Source organism: Rhinoderma darwinii, chromosome 1 (genome assembly GCF_050947455.1).
Source record: "Rhinoderma darwinii isolate aRhiDar2 chromosome 1, aRhiDar2.hap1, whole genome shotgun sequence".
Taxonomy (NCBI): Eukaryota; Metazoa; Chordata; class Amphibia; order Anura; family Rhinodermatidae; genus Rhinoderma; species Rhinoderma darwinii.
In genome coordinates, this window is record NC_134687.1 from 544,506,921 (window position 1) to 544,526,382 (window position 19,462).

Sequence of the window (19,462 nt, forward strand, 5' to 3'; positions counted from 1 at the left end):
CATGAAAGCTCTCTTTTTCTAGCCATTTTGAGCTCAAAGGAAGGTCAGTTCTATAGCTCCTCTAAACAGCAAAACTGTTTACAGCGGTGCTAACATAGTTGCACAAGGGTTTTCAATTGTTTTCTAATCATCCATTAGCCTTCTAACACAGTTAGCAAACACAATGTACCATTAGAACACTGGAGTGATGGTTGCTGGAAATGGGCCTCTATACACCTATGTAGATATTGCATTAAAAACCAGACGTTTGCAGCTAGAATAGTCATTTAGCACATTAACAATGTATAGAGTGTATTTCTGATTAATTTAATGTTATCTTCATTGAAAAAAACTGTGCTTTTCTTGCAAAAATAAGGACATTTCTAAGTGACCCTAAACTTTTGAACGGTAGTGTAGTTTTGTATGTTTTGTTACTTTTGCACAGTATAAACCCTTTTTTAAGTGTTTGTTTTTGTTATATTCTAAGAGCCATAACTTTTTTATTTTTCTGCTGTATGAGAGAATATCAGCATTGTGAGAAACTAGACATGGACCGCATCTGTTGCTGTGGTGCTGCACTTGTGGGGGGACGTGGCCCAGAGTCAAGGAGGCTTGGCACAGTCTGATAGCATGGGTGCTTTTGGACCCCTGGGTTGCTCCCTCTGCAGAGGCGGTGTTGCTGTGGCAGTGGCCGCCATGCGGTGCTGCAACCGATAGAGTAGGGACTCACTTTAAAGAGGTCGCCGTGTAGTGGGAAGTGGGCTTATACAGTTTGATCAAAATGTTAACAAAGAACCACATGTTCATATTTCTAAATTATGCCTAGGGGCTCAGATCAAGATATATATTGTGGATTGTGCGTCCCATCTCTAGTTTCTCACAATGCTGATAGCTGTATGAGAGCTTATTTATTGTGGGGCAACTTTTAGTTTATATTGGTATCTTGGTGTACGTATGACTTTTTGATGCCTTTTTATAGCATTTTTTGGATACAGCAATTCTGGCATTGTTTTTTATTTTATTTTTTTACAGCGTTCAGTGTGCGAGTTAAATAATGTTATAATTGTATAGTTCATATCATTACGGACGTGGGGATACCAATTATGTGTAGCGTTTTTAATTTATTATTGTTCTTTTTCATAATAGAGCATTTGTAAGGGAAAATGCGGGTTTTTAATTATTTTTTTCTTGGGATTTTTAATTTATTTATTATAAATTTTATTCATCTGTTGTTTTACTTTTTTCAGTCCCAGTATGGGACTTCAGTAGGTGATCATTTGATTGTTTTATAATAAACTGCAATACCTCTGTATTGCAGTGTATTATGCTGTCAGATCTAAACTGACAGGCATCTATTAGGCCCTACCTTTGGCAGGGCATAATAGGCATGCACTGAAGGCAGACCTGGTGGCATTTGTTAGGCCCCTAGCTGCCATGGAGACCATTGGCACCCCACGATCGTGTCACGGGGATGTCAATGGGGTAAAGAGGGCGGTCATAAGGTGGTGAATTATAAATTATTTGCTGTTTTTTTTGTATAGCTGCAACATACAGTATTCCGCAGAACTGCACACAGATTGGCACCATTCACACCAGTTCCTGCCTCCTATGGCACTATCAACCTTTATTTTACTATCTCTAACACTAGGGACAATTTCTAAGTTTTTTTAGTATGAGAGGAAACAATTGGAGAACATGAAAACTCTATGCAAATTGTGTCACCCAAAACCCCAGTGCTGGAGGGAAACAATATTGCTTAACCATGCTTAAAGGGGTTTTCTGAGATCCCCAAAAAGGGAACCTTGGCTGAGGCCAGTGATAGGCTGCATTGGTCCCCTGGGATATACAGTCATGTCACCGTTGCAGCAAGATAAACAAGGATCAGTGGGGACCACCAGCGAGCTGGAACGGCAGCAGGTTTATCAGGTGAGTATAGTTTGTTTGAACTTTCTGGGGATCTTGGAAAACCCCTTTAATATTGGTAAGCATTGAAACCTACTGATTTCAGTAGGCCTAGCCCCAAACACATGGTATTGTGAAACTAAACTGAAAGAGTCTTTTTAAAGAGGTTGTCCTGTGTGGACAACCCTTTTGTCTGAATGAGAACTGGCTGATGATCAGCTACTTGCCATGGGTCTGACCTGCAAATCCGCTGCAGGAGAGATGTGGTATTTCATGGTTCCTAATACATAATAGCATGTTATATATGGTCATACTGAGTCCAGAGAAGAAGCTCTCTGCTCTGCCTAATAGTAGAGGGACCTAAGCAGGACTCCCACCTCTATGACGCCAATATACGCCCTATTAGGCTAAATGGGACAACTCGTTTTTTTTTATTCCTTTAATAACATGTGTACAGTTCTACATTTTTACATTTCTAAAACCGTGCATGAAAATGCAATAAGTCCACTAATTCCACAATGAAGCTTGGCATCATTTGTTTTGCATGGCAGATAAGCAATGAAACTTGAGAGAGAAGGGAAATACTAAAAAGTTAAATGCTGTGATCACTGGTACAGTATCCTCAACGGGCATGTTCCTCAACATCAGGAGATGGCAAGTTTTTATTTTTATGTAAAGTGATATACATTCTAGCATCATTTTTAATTATGCAAATATGGCCATTCAGTTTAGTTTTATGAGCGTCATTATTTAAATGAGTTTTAATGTTAAGTGCAGCTTCTGGGCAATTTGTATGTTCCTGAGAATCATGAAACTATTGTAATTGAACCAATTCAAAATAGTGTGCCCTTTAATGTCCTTCTTGAAATCGTACAAAACAATCTGTTATGTCTTTTCTCACCAAATCTAAATATGTTTTATACTTTCCAATGAAAGCGATTAAAAAGAATCTATATATTTAATGACAACATTATAAGGGACTATAATTTACATCTCCTTGGGTTTAACAGGTACATACATCTCTTTTTTTTCAGAACTAATCATTTTTACTGTTAAAGCTTCTGTTGCCAAAGCATGTTTTTACACAAGATTTTGCAGATTTAGCTGCATTATTTGTTCTTTATTAGCCATCAATATAAACTGGGACATACTTGCATGATATAATGGCCATTTATCATAGAATAATTTGAGGGAAAACTCTGTATACACAATAAGTTGTGCACACAGATTAAAAATATAATGAATTGATATAGATAGTAAATATAGTGAATATTATAGTGAAAAGTGCTTTTTTATAGCTCAGTCAGGTACATAGATTTATGCGTGTACACAGTGGAGAGGGTAGCGGTATTTCAAACTGAACACTACCACTACCCAAAACATCCCCTTCCCTAAATCAGCTGAACTTTAAACAAAAATCTTCCAACCTTCCTCCTGTGTAAACCTGGGCTTATCAATAACCATGATCCTTTTACTACCTGTAAAGCACTACAAGTCCATTAAGTGGATAGAGTGGAGGTATCTGTGAAACACTCTAAAGGTACGTTCACACAACCTATTTTCAGACGTAATTCGGGCATTTTATGCTTCAAATTATGCCTGAAAAGACGGCTCCAATACGTCGGCAAACATCTGCCCATTGCTTGCAATGGGTCTTGCGATGTTCTGTGCAGACGAGCTGTCATTTTACACGTCGCTGTCAAAAGACGACGCGTAAAATGACGCTCGTCAAAAGAAGTGCAGGACACTTCTTGGGACGTTTTTGGAGCCGTTTTTACATAGACTCTATTGAAAACAGCTCCAAAAACTACCGTAAAAAATGCAGCGAAAAACGCCGCGAAAAACGAGAGTTGCTCAAAAAACATCTGAAAACCAGGAGCTGTTTTCCCTTGAAAACAGCTCCGTATTTTCAGACGTATTTTGTTAATCGTGTGAACATACCCTTAACGCAAATTTAATTTGGATCAGGAGTTAGTAGGTATGAGGGTCCCAAATGGCATAGATTGATAGTCCTTGATCTGGTAAAAAAAATTATACCTGGGCCCTTAACCTAACCACTAGTGATGTAATGTGACACCATATATGATTATAACATGACACATAGAATACATATGTCTGATTTGTATCAGGATATAGCTCTATTAATCATTATTATAATATACAAATTTTAGAAATCATTACACCACTGCGCAACCTTTTTACGTTTACATATGCGGTTGGCAGACCATGGTCTCCTAGTGAGTTTAGGCTCAATTGTGATTGCCACTTCTGCAACACTTAGGCCTAGTTCACACAGAGTTTTTTTGGCGCGGTTTTTGACAAAACGTCTTCCATTGATTTCAATGGGAGGCAGAGGCTTTTTTTCCCCGCGAGCGTAAAAAAAACGGTCGCAGGAAAAAGAAGCCTCATGCCCTTTCTTCAGGCGTTTCTGTCTCTGACCTCACATTGACATCAATGGGAGGCAGATAAAGCGGTTTTCGCTGCGTTTTTTTGCCCGCGGCGCTCAATGGCAGCAGCTGAAAAACGTGGCAAGTATTCTGCCAACAGGTCAAAATCCATGAACAGGGCCTTAGAGCACATGCACACAGCAACGCTGGGTGCAGAAACCCTGTATGGCAATCCTTGCAGGCCCATATTATGGACCTCTATGTAGTCTGTGCATATGGTACTTTCATGGTATATACAACACAGATTTGTAGTACGGCCATGTGTATTCAGCCTTATATTTACACCACTACCCGGACCCCAAAGCAGTGATAGTATTGGCTTAGCCTACCTCTATAGTGATATAATATGATAAATAAAGGTTTGTATCAATAGGGTCAAGAGGTTTTCTGTATTCATCTCTTTCCTTTTTCCTTCAAGCAAATATAAGGATATAACAGTTTCTTAAATAGTTGTATATTGGTAGGGTAAGGCTCTAATCGTATCAAGAATATATAAAAAAAATTGTTATGGGTTTCAATTGTCATCCTATAATGGGTATGTCACATAGTATTTACAATGTATTTACAATGTAATCTTATTTTCATATATAAGTGTGAGGGGAGAAATACCCACCCTGAAAAAGGGACAATAATGTATTTTGGGCCCATAGTGGTATTCTAACTATTATTAGAGTTATTTAATGCAGTGTGATGTAACATATGCCTGTTGTTATGTGCCTTTACCTCACTAGGTGGCGTTGCCACTGAGTTCTTATAGCATCTACGTTAAAGAGGCTCTGTCACCAGATTTTGCAACCCCTATCTGCTATTGCAGCAGATCGGCGCTGCAATGTAGATTACAGTAACATTTTTATTTTTAAAAAACAAGCATTTTTGGCCAAGTTATGACCATTTTTGTATTTATGCAAATGAGGCTTGCTAAAGTCCAACTGGGCGTGTTTAAAGTAAAGTCCAACTGGGCGTGTATTGTGTGTTACATCTGGGCGTGTTTACTTCTTTTACTAGCTGGGCGTTCTGACGAGAAGTATCATCCACTTCTCTTCACAACGCCCAGCTTCTGGCAGTGCAGACACAGCGTGTTCTCGAGAGATCACGCTGTGTCGTCACTCACTTCTTGCCCCAGGTCCTGCATCGTGTCGGATGAGCGAGGACACATCGGCACCAGAGGCTACAGTTGATTCTGCAGCAGCATCGGTGTTTGCAGGTAAGTCGATGTAGCTACTTACCTGCAAACGCTGATGCTGCTGCAGAATCAACTGTAGCCTCTGGTGCTGATGTGGCCGACACGATGCAGGACCTGGGGCAGGAAGTGAGTGATGTCACAGCTTGATCTCTCGAGAACACGCTGTGTGTCTGCACTGCCAGAAGTTGGGTGTTAACAAACAGAAGTGGATGATGCTGATTCGTCAGCATCATACACTCCCATTCCTAACGCCCAGCTAGTAAAAGAAGTAAAAACGCCCCGATGTACACACATAATACACGCCCAGTTGGACTTTTACTGTAAACACGCCCAGTTGGACTTTTGCAAGCCTCATTTGCATAAATACAAAAATTGTCATAACTTCGCCAAAAATGGTCGTTTTTTAAAAATAAAAACGTTACTGTAATCTACATTGCAGCGCCGATCTGCTGCAATAGGAGATAGGGGTTGCAAAATCTGGTGACAGAGCCTCTTTAAGTCGCCATCCGGCCTGTATTTATGTTTTCGTTGTGCATTGTAGAAATACTGTAATTCCTGTAAAGGGTGGAAAGGAGCCTAACAGCTTAGGTACTAAATTGCTTGGTGCCAGGATGTACGGCCCAGGCGCCATCTATGACTGTATTTGCTGTATCAAAACAGCTTGATGACATCAGCGCACGTCTTCACTATGTCGACATGCTGGGGGCAGCGCCTCTTCTATAAGATGGAGGGATTCCTACCTAAATGCTGTTTAGTGTTCAAGAGACAGAGGTGGGACCTGAGCTGCATATAGTGATAGTTTGTGATGAGGTACTGGAGAAGTGACAGAACATTGTTGGGCCTGTGGCAGAGGTCTTGGATCTAGGTGTGGGTGGTGGGCAGCAGTCTCCCCAAAGTAGTGTGCCTGATCGTGTGAGCAGTGGTAGGGCAGCAGGAGCCTTCACACGAGGACAAGCAAGAAGTCAACCCAGTTGCAGCCAGACAAAACCCCTGTATCAGGGAGGGGCGCCCACCTGACTTGAGCCATACCTAAATATTATGCCTCTCGTGCTTAGAAGTTTGAAGTATTTGTGTTGGCTGTGTACATGATCAGCACTGGCTGAATTAGGGTATGTTCACACGGCTTAACAAAATAAGTCTGAAAATACTGAGCTGTTTTCAGGCGAAAACAGCTCCTAATTTTCAGACATTTTTTTAGCAACTCGCGTTTTTCGTGGCGTATTTTACGGTCGTTATTGGAGCTGTTTTTCAATGGAGTCAATGAAAAACGGCTCCAAAAACGTCCCAAGAAGTGACATGCACTTCTTTTGAGCAGGCGTCTTTTTACGCGCCATATTTTGACAGCGACGGGTAAAATAACACCTCGTGGGAACAGAACACCTTAAAACCCATTGAAAGCAATGGACAGATATTTGTAGGCGTAATGGAGCAGTTTTTTCAGGCGTAATTCGAGGCGTAAAACGCACGAATTACGTCTGAAAACAGTGCAAGTGAACATACCCTTAAAGTTTTATTTGTTGCAAAAACTCCTGCTTCATTCCATCATTGCCTCAAGACCCCGGCGAGGACTGTATACCATCCAGGCCTCCAGCTTACACTTACATCATAAAGTATTTGTGTCTTACCTGTTTTCACTTAATAAAAGAGATATGACAAAACTAGTGCAAAGGAAAAGTGGAGTAGTTGCCAAATCAGATTTCACCTCTCATTTTTCAGTGGCCTTTTAAAAAATGAAAGGAGCAACTTGATTGATTGCCATGGGCAACTACTCCACTTTTCCTTTGCACCAGTTTTTTTTTTAATATCTCCCACAATATGTCTTTACATATACAGTAATTAACCAATCTTGTGCATATTGTTATTCTTTTTGCCATTTGGATAGTTACTGCATCTGTCATAATTGACCCTAATTAAAAAAACAAAAAAAACAAAACACATTTGTTCGCTCATCTAACCCCTTCCCTCTTTGGCCACTTTTGACATTCCTGACAGAGCCTCGTTTTTCAAATCTGACATGTTTCACTTTATGTGGTAATAACTTTGGAATGCTTTTACCTATCCAAGCGATTCTGAGATTGTTATCTCGTGACACATTGGACTTTATGTTACTGGCAAAATTTGCTCGATATGTTCAGTATTTAATTGTGAAAAACAACAAAATTTAGCGAAAAATTGCAAAAATTATAATTTTTCTCAATTTTTAATGTATCTGCTTGTAAGATAGGCAGCTTTAACACACAAAATTGTTGCTAATTAACATCCCCCATATGTCTACTTTAGATTGGCATCGTTTTTTGAACATCCTTTTATTTTTCTAGGACGTTACAAGGCTTTGAACTTTAGCAGCAATTTCTCACATTTTCAAGAAAATTTCAAAAGGCTATTTTTACAGGGACCAGTTCAGTTGTGAAGTGGCTTTGAGGGCCTTATAAATTAGAAAACTCCAAAAAGTCACCACATTTTAAAAACTTCACTCCTCAAAGTATTCAAAACAGCATTTAGAAAATGTCTTAACCCTTTAGACATTTCACAGGAATTAAAGCAATGCAGAGGTGAAATTTACAAATGATATATTTTTTTGCCGAAATAAATTGTGAATACAATTTTTTCGATAACACAGAAGGTTTTACCAGAGAAATCCAACTCAATATTTATTGCCAAGGTTCTGCAGTTTTAGGAAATATCCCACATGTGGCCGTAGTGTGCTACTGGAATGAAGCCCCGGCCTCAGAAGCAAAGGAGTACCTAGAGGATTTTGGGGCCTTATTTTTATTACAATATATTTTAGGCATCATGTCAGGTTTGAAGGGCTCTTGCGGTGCCAAAACAGTGAAAATCCCCCAAAAGTGACGCCATTTGGGAAACTACACACCTCAAGGAAATTATCTAGGGGTATAGTGAGCATTTTGACCTCACAGGTTTTTTACAGAAATTATTGGAAGTAGGCCGTGAAAATTAAAGTCTACATTTTTTCAAAGAAAATGTAGGTTTAGCGATTTTTTTTTCCTCATTTCCACAAGGACTAAAGGAGAAAAAGCACCGCAAAATTTGTAAAGCAATTTCTCCCAAGTAAAACAATACCCCACATGTGGTAATAAACGGCTGTTTGGACACACGGCAGGGCTTAGAAGGGAAAGAGCGCTATTTGGCTTTTGGAGCTCAAATTTAGCAGGAATGGTTTGCGGACGCCATGTCACATTTAGGGTATGTGCACACGATAACGTCAATTACGGCTGAAATTACGTAGCTGTTTTCAGGAGAAAACAGCTCCTGCATTTCAGACGTAATTGCTCGTACTCGCGTTTTGCGAGGCGTCAATTACGGCCGTAATTTGGAGCTGTTCTTCATTGAAGTCAATGAAAAATGGCTCAAATTACGTCCAAAGAAGTGTCCTGCACTCCACACCTTTGCAGTTTGGGGAATTTTGCTGGGAAAGTGTTGTCCTGGTATAATACGGGCGCCCTCGCTTCCAGCAGATATATTTCGGCCCTCCCCTTCCTGTTTCCCTAATTTTAGGTCCTTAATAAATCGTATCGATGGTAGGCCAGGTAAACAAAAAAACGCAATTCTGGTATGGTATTTTTAGTTTTTTTTATACAGCATTCACCACGCGTTATAAATTACATGTTAACTTTATTCTGCGGGTCACTACGATTCCGGCGATACCTAATTTATGGCACTTTTTTATGTTTTACAACTTTTTGCACAATAAAATTACTTTTGTAAAAAGAATGTATTTTTTCTGTCGCCAAGTTGTGAGAACCATAACTTTTTAACTTTTGTGTGAGGGCTTGTTTTTTGTGAGATGAGCTATAGTTTTTACAGGTTCCATTTTTGGATACGTGCAACTTTTTGATCACTTTTTATTCCAATATTTGTAGGGCAAAGTGACCAAAAAACAGAAACTCTGGTAAAGTTTTTTACGTTTTTCTTTTACGCTGTTCACCGCGTTCAATAAATAATATAAGATTTTGATACCTCAGTTCGTTACGGTCGTGGCGATACCAAATACGTATGGTTTATTATTATTTTTCAATAATAAATGACTTGATAAGAAGAAAAAGGGCGATTGTGTTTTATTTTATTACTTGAAACTTTTATTGTTTCAAACTTTTATTTTTTTCACTTTTTTTTTTTTTACACTTTTTTATACTTTTTTTTTACACTTTTTCTCAAGTCCCACTAGGGGACTTGACGGTCCAACTGTCAGATTTATTTTTTTCGAATACATTGCACTACCTAATCGACTTCCGTAATGGCAGAGCAGGAGGCCATTTTGTCTCCTGTTGCCATAGCAGCAGTCGCCAGTCTTGAATCCTTGTCAGGGCTGGCGATCTGCTAGCAACCGCTAAGATGTAGCAATCGTTTTCAATTGTGTGTGACTGCACCCTGAGGCTCAAATCGCAGATTATATATATATATATATGAGATTATGCAGTAATAAATGACAATTTTACTATTTATACATATACACTCTTGAGAAAAAGTAAGAAATATGCATTTTTGGGGGAAGGGCACCCTTAAATACGAAAGCTTTTAAATTAAGCAGTATAAGATGAAAATGGAACTTCTTCTGTCTTTCCTTACAGGACACCTTTATAACATTTAGCATTTTTTTTGTAAGCAGACGATTTATTGCTAGCGAGACAATTTTATGCATTCATTTGATATTTGAGTAGCTCTAGAGCTCATTATCTGCAGCTAGAAGAAAAAAACAAGACACTAGCAAATAAGACTGCCTTTTATTCTGAAGGGAAGAATTCTGTTGAAATCTTGAATGTGGCATGTAAGTTAAGAAAATAAATTATTTGCTGAACAGAATAATAAACCAGGTGTTCATCAGCAGCAACATGTATTTGATGAGCTTTGTAAGCTTTTCTCTAACAGCTGAAGTGTTGCAGGTCTGATTGCAGATACAATAGAAGTATATTTAATATGAATCTGATCTTTTAATCAAAACCGTTTTGCTGAACTAAGGTTGTCAGTTTTGTCATGATTCTGAAGCAATTATTTTATGCACATATAGGCTAATGGTTAGTCTGATGTACATATTAGAGCTTTAATTGCCTCGGATAAGTAATCAGGATATAATTAGGGAAGAAGCTCTTCAAGGTTCCACATTTTGTCTTCTTTGATGTGCACTGCTTGTTCCTGCATGACAAATTTAGGTAAATTTGAAGCAGCAGGATGGAAATAGACCAACAGGTAGTAATACAAAAAATCAAGAAGGAAAAGTTTAGTTTTAGAACATAGAAGTTTAAGCCTATGGCTTCTTGCTCTGCCGCAGCGGTCCTGAGGACACAGAAACTGTTGAAGGTTGCATTCGCCTGGCGATCCGGGCCCGGGCCTGATGGCTGGAAACACAGCATTTGGGTTAGTTTAACATGGCATATTTGATTTTTTTTTTAAACACCATAAGTTTGCTGGTAATCAATAGGAGAATAGGTTCCTTACACTCAGTCCGTTTTTGTTTGTTTTTCTATTTTTTTTCCTCCCCCCCCCAAATGTAACATAACCTAAACCAATAACCGACAGAGCAAACTTTCAACCACTGCAAAAAAACATTTTTTAATTTGCAGGATCTTTAGGGTATGGTCTGCAAACCACGGCTGCATGCGATGGGCAGGGTTTTCAATTATATTGTTAAGAAGCCGCACAATTCTGCCAGTAACAGTCGTTTAACGTAGTCATTAGGATTGATTGTTAATAGCCGCGTGGTTTTTCGGGTAGATGTTCTTTTACCGCCAGAGTCATTTGCACAATTAACAATCTATTTGAAAACCCTGCCTACTACAAGCCTTTGTTTGTGGACACCCCTACATGGGAACTTACACTCATGGGGTTTTCTATTTGTTGGAAAATCTCTCTTTAATTTTACATTGCACATTCTGTTCAATAACACGCCCTTGTGCTTTGCTTACAATTTATGAAAGTTCTATTTATAATCTTTAACTATTGAATATAAAGTATTTGATTTCAACTAAAATGCCTCTAAATACCAAATTTGGTTAGAGAAAGAAAGTATCACTATTGTATTTATTTATAATATGATAACTACTTTTCATTTTATTACCAATAATGCACCTATTAGCTGTGACAGGCAGCAGGAGAGAAGGAATATGCCAAGCCATATTTTGATATTGCACATGGGGTTCGGGTAGGCATGTCACGCATCTATACATTGCTGGCAGCTGTACTATAAGGCCAGAATCACATACACGGTTTTGATGCAGTTTTTGTAACGGTTTTTGGTTTAGTTTTTTTTAGCCAAACTCATGAGTGGACACAAAAGAAACAAAATGCATAAAGCTATGGTCGCACCTGCATTTGGGGTTTCCGTTGTTCTTTTTTGTCAGAGGAGAACAATGAAAAAAATAGTAGTGCAGAAGGCGTTGCACCATTGATGCCCAACAGAAGCCGTTGACATTAATAGGTTCCATCATGGTGTCAGTCAATTAACCGGCAAAAAAAACACTGCATGCTGTGTTCTTTTTTTCTGGTATTATGGACCAGGTCTGTGACGATTGCGCTTAACGGCGCATCTGATGCAGATGTGAGAAGAGCCTTAGTCTTTTCTTTATACCTTTCCTTTCTTAAAGATCCACTTCTGGCCTAGGTTCCAAGGACTGCATTCAAACTACATGTGTGATCCTGGCCTTAATCAGCCAGCAAAGGGCCAGGGATCTCTACTCCTGCAGATAGAAAGAAGCTGCTGCTTTGCATTTACCCCTCAGGAAGTAACTTACATGTTGCATTTGTTGCCACAATTTTACCAAAATATTGTAAAAATCATAGTAATAAATCATTAACTGTCTAATTTAATTGAGCATAATTTATTTTTTTTTTTTTTGATGCTTGGGCCCACCAGTTGCTGTGGTGGGCCAGGCCAATGCTGCATATAAATGTCCCAGAGGGTAATCCCCCGCTTGGATCCTCCCTCTATTAGACAAAGCAAACTGCTGCTATCACTCTGCCAGACCCTGACTGCCCATGTCGATGCAGCAGTGGCAGATCCTCATATGGGCGGTTTGGCCAGCCGCCCAGGGACAAGACCCGAACTGTACATAACTTAAAAAAACGATGCAAGGCTGATGCTGGCAACATTCCCAAGGTCGTCAGTCCCACCTGCTGATGAAGAGATGGGGCTGGGAGGTGTAGGGGTGAGCTGGGCTGGGGAAAACGGGACATGCACTGCAGCCACAATATCTATATCTAAAGAGGTTGCCGTATTTTGACTAGAACACGCCTCTCTGACACTGCACGCACCTCCAGAGAGGAGCAAGATGGCAGCAGTGCACTCTTCACATTCTGAAGAGAAGAGCAGAGCAGTTAGATGAGTGAGCTGTGGCAGGCACGTGTAAAAGTGTGAGTGCCGCTCACTGCACTCATCCTTCTGCCCCCACTAATGCTAAAGGGATCAGCCAACGCTACGGGGGATTATATACTGCAAGTGGGGTCTGACCATCTTGCAGTGGGCTCTATGGGGGAGTAATCCCCCCTGTAGAGCCCTCAGTAGTTATTATACCTGGGGGTTCTGAGCATCTAACTGACTGCTGAGGGCTTTATGGGCAGGGGAATTATGCTCAGACTCAGACTCAGACTCATAGTGACATGTTAAAAGTTCTGATCGGTGGGGATCCGAGCATTGAGACCCCACCAATCGCAAAAACGTAGCGGCCGAAGTGAGGGTTAGCAGTGGCACGTTGTATCTGATCGTCTTTCCTATGATAGCCGAGCAAGCGGTGTACGGCCTCAATAGAAAGTCTATGAGTCCGTACACCGCTCCGAGGAAAACTGATCAGAAATTAAGTGGAACAGTGCCCACCCGAGCGCTTCTGCCACTTTGTTTTAGCGATCAGTGGGGATCTCAGTGCTCGGACCCCCAGTGATCAAAGCTTCTGGCAATTCACTATGACACGCCAAACGTTTTTTAAAAGTTTAGTTACCCCTTGAGGCCTGAATTTATTTGTCTGAGTTAATGTATGGGCCTGGGGTCTTAATTTGCTTAGGGGTTTGGTCTGGGGTGTAAAACAATTTAGGAGGTTTGGTGTCTGAATTTTTGTGTTGCTATAGACGCTGAAAATGGCTGTAGAATCGGGGAGGGGGGGTCAAAGATTTCTCATCAGGAAACTCTGCAGTCATCAGGAGAAGTCACCATAACGGTCTGTGTCAGATGGAGAAGAAAACAAAAAAAAGATAACTACCCCATTAGACAAGACATTGCTTGTGAGTCACTGGATTTATAAATAATCTGTCACCTCTCCTGCCATGCCTGTTACAGATAATCCTTGTATTCTATAAAAAGTCTTTGTGTAGCCAAGTACTAATAGACAAATGAGTGTTATCATTCCCCTTGTCAGGAGGTTGTTTCCCTAAGCAATTTGATGCTGTCAGCGATGGTAGTAGACTGTCGGTATGTAGGGACAAAGCTCTTTGAGAAGGGGAATAGTAACACCCATTTCTCAATGCTTGCATAGAAATATGGTGTTGACTATAGACATAATGTGGCAGGGCAGCGGTGAAGGGGGTCCCAAGCTTGGGGAACAGCCCAGGGTTTATGGTCTACCTAATTGCCACTGCGATGCAGGGGAAGTGTATAACAAGCTGGATCTTTCCATTGCAGTACCAGATGATCACCAGGGCTTTCTGAAGTTGACTTGCAGTGATCAGCCAATCCCAAACTGGCTTCGATATTAAAAGAAGTTGTCATGATGAAACAACCCCTTTAAGAATAGGCATCATGGTTCAGAATTTTGGCAACTGAAAAAGATGCTGCATTTTTGTTTAAGTGTAAAATGAGTATACATTTTGAATAGAAAAGATCAATTAATTCTGCATTTTTCCATAATGCCAACACACTCATCAATACCGTATATTGACTGGGTTCTGTCACTTGAAGACTTCCACTTGGTCTCGCTGAGCTCTTGCTATATTTCTTAGATTTTGAATAAGCCTTCCTACAAGCCAAAGTTCAAAAACAAATAGATGTATTTATAATAATAAACTATAAATGTATATAGGAAGTCTTAGTAAGTTACCCACTTCTTTGGAAAATAAAAGAATTGTGTTTTTCCATGATGAGCATGATTTGTCATACCTTTCAACTCTCTAACTATAATTGATACCTGACAGGAAACTTTCAATCTGATAATTAGAAGAATATTTAAAAAAGTGACAGTAGAAAATTGCATTAATTTGCAGTGACTGAAAATCACTTAATGAATTTAAAGTGTAATCAAAATGTATCAAATGTAGTTATATCAAAGGTGTCATTATATTTGACTGGCAGGCGTTTGTTTCCTTCATCTCATGTACAGTCATTTTCACTTTCCATTGTTTAATTATAGGATATAATGCATTTTGACTATAATAAGGTTTAACTGCTCAAACTGCAGGTTTCTTTTTGTTATAAATGGTACATAGGCCTATATCTATTCTGTGCCTATAACAATAATTCAACCCTTCAAGCTTTTTCCATCTCGTGTTGCACAGTACAATAAAATTGAACCACAGTGGAATTTTGATACTCATTAACAATAAAATATTTTTTTAATAAGGAAACAAATCACTACAAAGGGATCTACATTCATTTTAATTATTAGAACAAAATAAATGAATGTAGAACTATTCATCCCCTTGTAGTCTTTATTTTTCAGAGGCACCACTGGCATGGATAAGTCTATTTTAGCTTTGCACATGTGGACACTGCAACTATTTCTCATTATTTTTATTCACAACTATTCAAGCTCTGTCTCGTTGCATGAAGACTAATGGTTAACGCTCAATTTCAAGCCCAGACACAAATTCTCATTTAGATATATGGACCTATATTATGCCCTAGCCACTCCATAAAATATGTAAGCCATACATTCAACATAAGAAGAAAAATAAAAGTGGAACACAAAAACACCTAATAACACAGTCAGGGACAGGTGTGCACTACCTCGTATTTTCAGGTACAGGTGTGGACTTACTCTTACAGTCAGGGACAGGTGTAGACTTGCTCTTACAGTCGGGCAAAGTTGTGTACTTGCTCTTGCAGTCAAGGACAGGTGCAGGGCCGGACTGCCCATCTGGCAATTCTGGCAAATGCAAGATGGGACGGTGTACGCTGTGGGCCGCTTCCTGCTCACCTCTTCCTCTCACTGAGTAGCGCTACCCTGTCATTATGCCGCTCTGCTGTGTGGTGCACTGGCCTGTGCACCAGCAAGCATCCTGCTGCCAAGCCAGTGTTGCTAGCTGTCATAAAAAAAAAATTCACGGCCGTGTACCGGCCCCTCCTCCTCAACCACTGACATGGCTCCTCAGTTCTGTCTCTGTTCTAAGCCCCGCCTCCCCTGTAATTGGCCCGCCTCCTCTGTAATTGGCCAGCCTCCTCTGTACTCTAACCCTATCACGGTGCCGCTTCTTGCTGCTCTGCATGAGCATGTATTCCCAGCCTTTTGTCTACAGCACAGCGGCGGGTTTACTGCTCACACAGAGCTGAGCTGACAAATGAGTCAGACACAGTCTAGTCTCTTCATAGAAAAGCGTGCCATCCTCAGTCCTCTCAAGTCTCCACAAGTAGGTAAATAAAGAAAGTAAATATGCAAAACAAATTACTGTGTTATCCCCTTCCCCTCCATGTGGAACTATAACTCCAAGCATGCCCTGACACCTGTAGACCTTCAGGACCTGCTGGGAGTTGAGGTTCCCCCCACAGTTAGCATTAACCCCTTCCCGCCCAATCACGTACAGTTACGTGATTAAAACTGGTGGCTTAATGCCTTTTCACGTAACTGTACGTAATGGAGATGAAGCTGACTCAGGAGCTGTTCCAGCGACATCACCGCCGGGTGACAGCTGTATGTTACAGCTGTCACCCTGAGGTATCGGCCAGGACCGGAGCTAGCATCCGATCTGGCCGATTAACCCCTCAGATGCTGCGTTCAATAGAGATCGCAGCATGTGAGGAGTTTATAGCCACCGGCACCCCAGCAACGTGATCGCTGGGTTGCCGGTGGCTGCAAAGGCAATCGGAGGGCTAATACTTACCTCCTGGTCTGCCAGTAACGGAAATCCTCGTATGCCCCGTCGTCGGCGGGGCCCAGGAGGCTTCCAGTACCATCGGCAAGATGGCGCCGGCTCAGCTTCCGGCTCAGAAGCTGAGCCGGCGTCATCAGCAGTGAATGTCCGCTGTATGTTACAGCAGACACCCCGATCTATCGCCAGGAACCGGAGCCAGCTCCGATTCCTGGCATTAACCCCTTCGATGCAGCGATCCATTGTGATCGCTGCATCCTAGAGGTTTGTAGCAAATCGGCAGCCTTGCCATGCGATGGCAAGGCTGGCGACTGCTACTATGGCAACAGGAGCCCTAACAATGGACTCCTGTCTGCCATTACGTAAGCTGATTAGGCCCCGCCCAGAGGCGGAGCCTGATCAGCTTGCTGTCAGTGAACAACTGACAGTTCCAATACATTGCACTACATAGGTAGTGCAATGTATTAGAACATCAAACAAACAGTTGGACATTCAAGTCCCCTACTGGGACTAAAAAAAAGTGTAAAAAAAAAAAGGAAAAATAAAAGTTGTAAAACATGCAATAAAAGTTTCAAGTAATAAAATAAAACACAATCGCCCTTTCTCCCCTATCAAGTCATTTATTATTGAAAAAAATAATAAGCCATACATATTTGGTATCGCTGCGACCGCAACGACCTAAACTATAAAAAAATTATGTTATTTATCCAGCGCAGTGAACGCCGTAAAAAAAAACCCTCAAAAACACTGCCATAATTACTGGTTTTTTTTTGTCACTGTCTTCCAAAAATAGAAATAAAAAGTGATCAAAAAGTCGCATGTATCCAAAAATGGTACCTATAAAATCTATACCTCGTCTCGCAAAAAACAAACCCTCACAGAGCTCCATCGATTAAAAAATGTAAAAGTTATGGCTCTCACAACATGGCGACCGAAAAAATACATTCTCTTTACAAAAGTAATTTTATTGTGCAAAAAGTTATAAAAAAGTTCTATAAATTAGGTATCGCCAGAATCGTACTGACCCTCAGAATAAATGTAACATGTAGTTTATAACGCATGGTGAACGCTGTATATAAAAAAAAAAAAAACTAAAAAACTTTGGCAGAATTGCTGTTTTTTTGTCACCTTTCTTCCCAGAAAAAGGATAACAAGTGATCAAAAAGTTGCATGTACCCCAATATGGTACCGATAAAAGCTACAGCTCGTCCCGTAAAAAAAGAGCTCTCATACCACTACGTCTATGAAAAAATAAAATAAGTTAAGGCTCCAATAAGTCAGGAAAGAAAAATATCCAGTTGTGCCGGCCCGAGGGGAACATTTCTTCTGTTTCAAAAGGCGATGTATCAAGGCACTAAAATTAGGGAACCAGGAAGCGGAGGGCCCAAACACATCTGCTGGAAGCGAGGGTGCCCGTATTATACCAGGACAACACTTTCCCGGCAAAATTCCCCAAACTGCAAAGGTGCGGAGTGTGGACCAAAAGGGGGATAATGAACGACATTTATCAGTGCGACACTGGCCTCTGCAGAAAGGATTGTGTCAGCGTAACACACATCTATGGATCATTTTATTATTTTTTTTACCTTAATATTATACCACCTAAACTATGCCTCTGATGTACTCTGCCCAGCTCAGATATGCCCCACATTATAAACGGAAACAACAGTGATACTCCAAACAAAACTATTACCAAGCAAATTCCACGCTCCAAAAGCCAAATGGCGCTCCCACCCATCTGAGCCCTACAGCATGCCCAAACAGCTGTTTACTTCCACATATATGGCATCGCCATACCCGGGAGAACCCTTTTAACAATTTTTGGGTGTGTGTCCCCAGTGGCACAAGCTGGGCACGACATATTTGACAATGAATTGGCATATCTAGGGAAAAATTTTAATTTGTACCTTCGGCAGCGCAATCATTTATGGAAAAGACACGTGGGGTGAAAATGCTCACTACACCCCTTAATAAATGCCTTGAGGGGTGCAGTTTCCAAGATGGGGTCACTTCTCAGGGGTTTCTTTTATTATTTCACATCAAAGCCTCTGCAATTGTGAACCAATACTTTATATGTCGCCAAATTAGGCCTCAATTTTGCATGGTACTCTTTCACTCCTGAGCCCTGTCGAATGTCCAGGCAAAAGATTAGGGCCACACGCAGGGTGTTTTTAAAACCGTGAAACACCGCATAATAATTGAGAGCTGTCTTGTTATGGTGGCACAAGCTGGGCACCACATATTGGCGTATCTAAGGAAAAATTCCCATTTTCACTCTCCCACATCGTGTGCACACGAATTTCTGCAAAACACCTGTGGGGTTAACATGCTCACTACACCCCTAGGTGAATACCTTGAGGGTGTTGTTTCCAAAATGGGGTCACTTCTGGGGGGGATCCACTGTTTTGGTCCCACAGGGACTTTGCAAATGCAACATAGCGACCAGAAACAAAATGCAGTAAAATCTGTATTACAAAAGCAAATGGCGCTCCTTCCCTTCTGAGCCCTGCCGTGTGCCCAAACAGCAGTTTATGACCACGTGTGGGGTATTGCCGTACCCCAGAGAAGTTGCTTTACAAATGTTGGGGTACTTTTTTTCCTTTATTTGTTGAGAAAATTAAAAATTTGGAGCTAAAGCTACGTCTTATTTTCACTGCCCAATTCTAATAAAATCTAAATGCTCACTACACCCCTAGATGGATTCCTCAAGGTGTGTAGTTTTCTCAATGGAGTCACTTTTTTGGCGTTTTCACTGTTTGGTCCCTCAGGGGCTTTGCAAATGCGACATGGCCTCCGCAAACCATTCCTGCTAAATTTGAGCTCCAAATGGCGCTCTTTCCCTTCTAAGCCCTGCCGTGTGTCCAAACAGTCGTTTATTACCACATGTGGGGTATTGTTTTACTCGGGAGAAATTGCTTTACAAATGTTG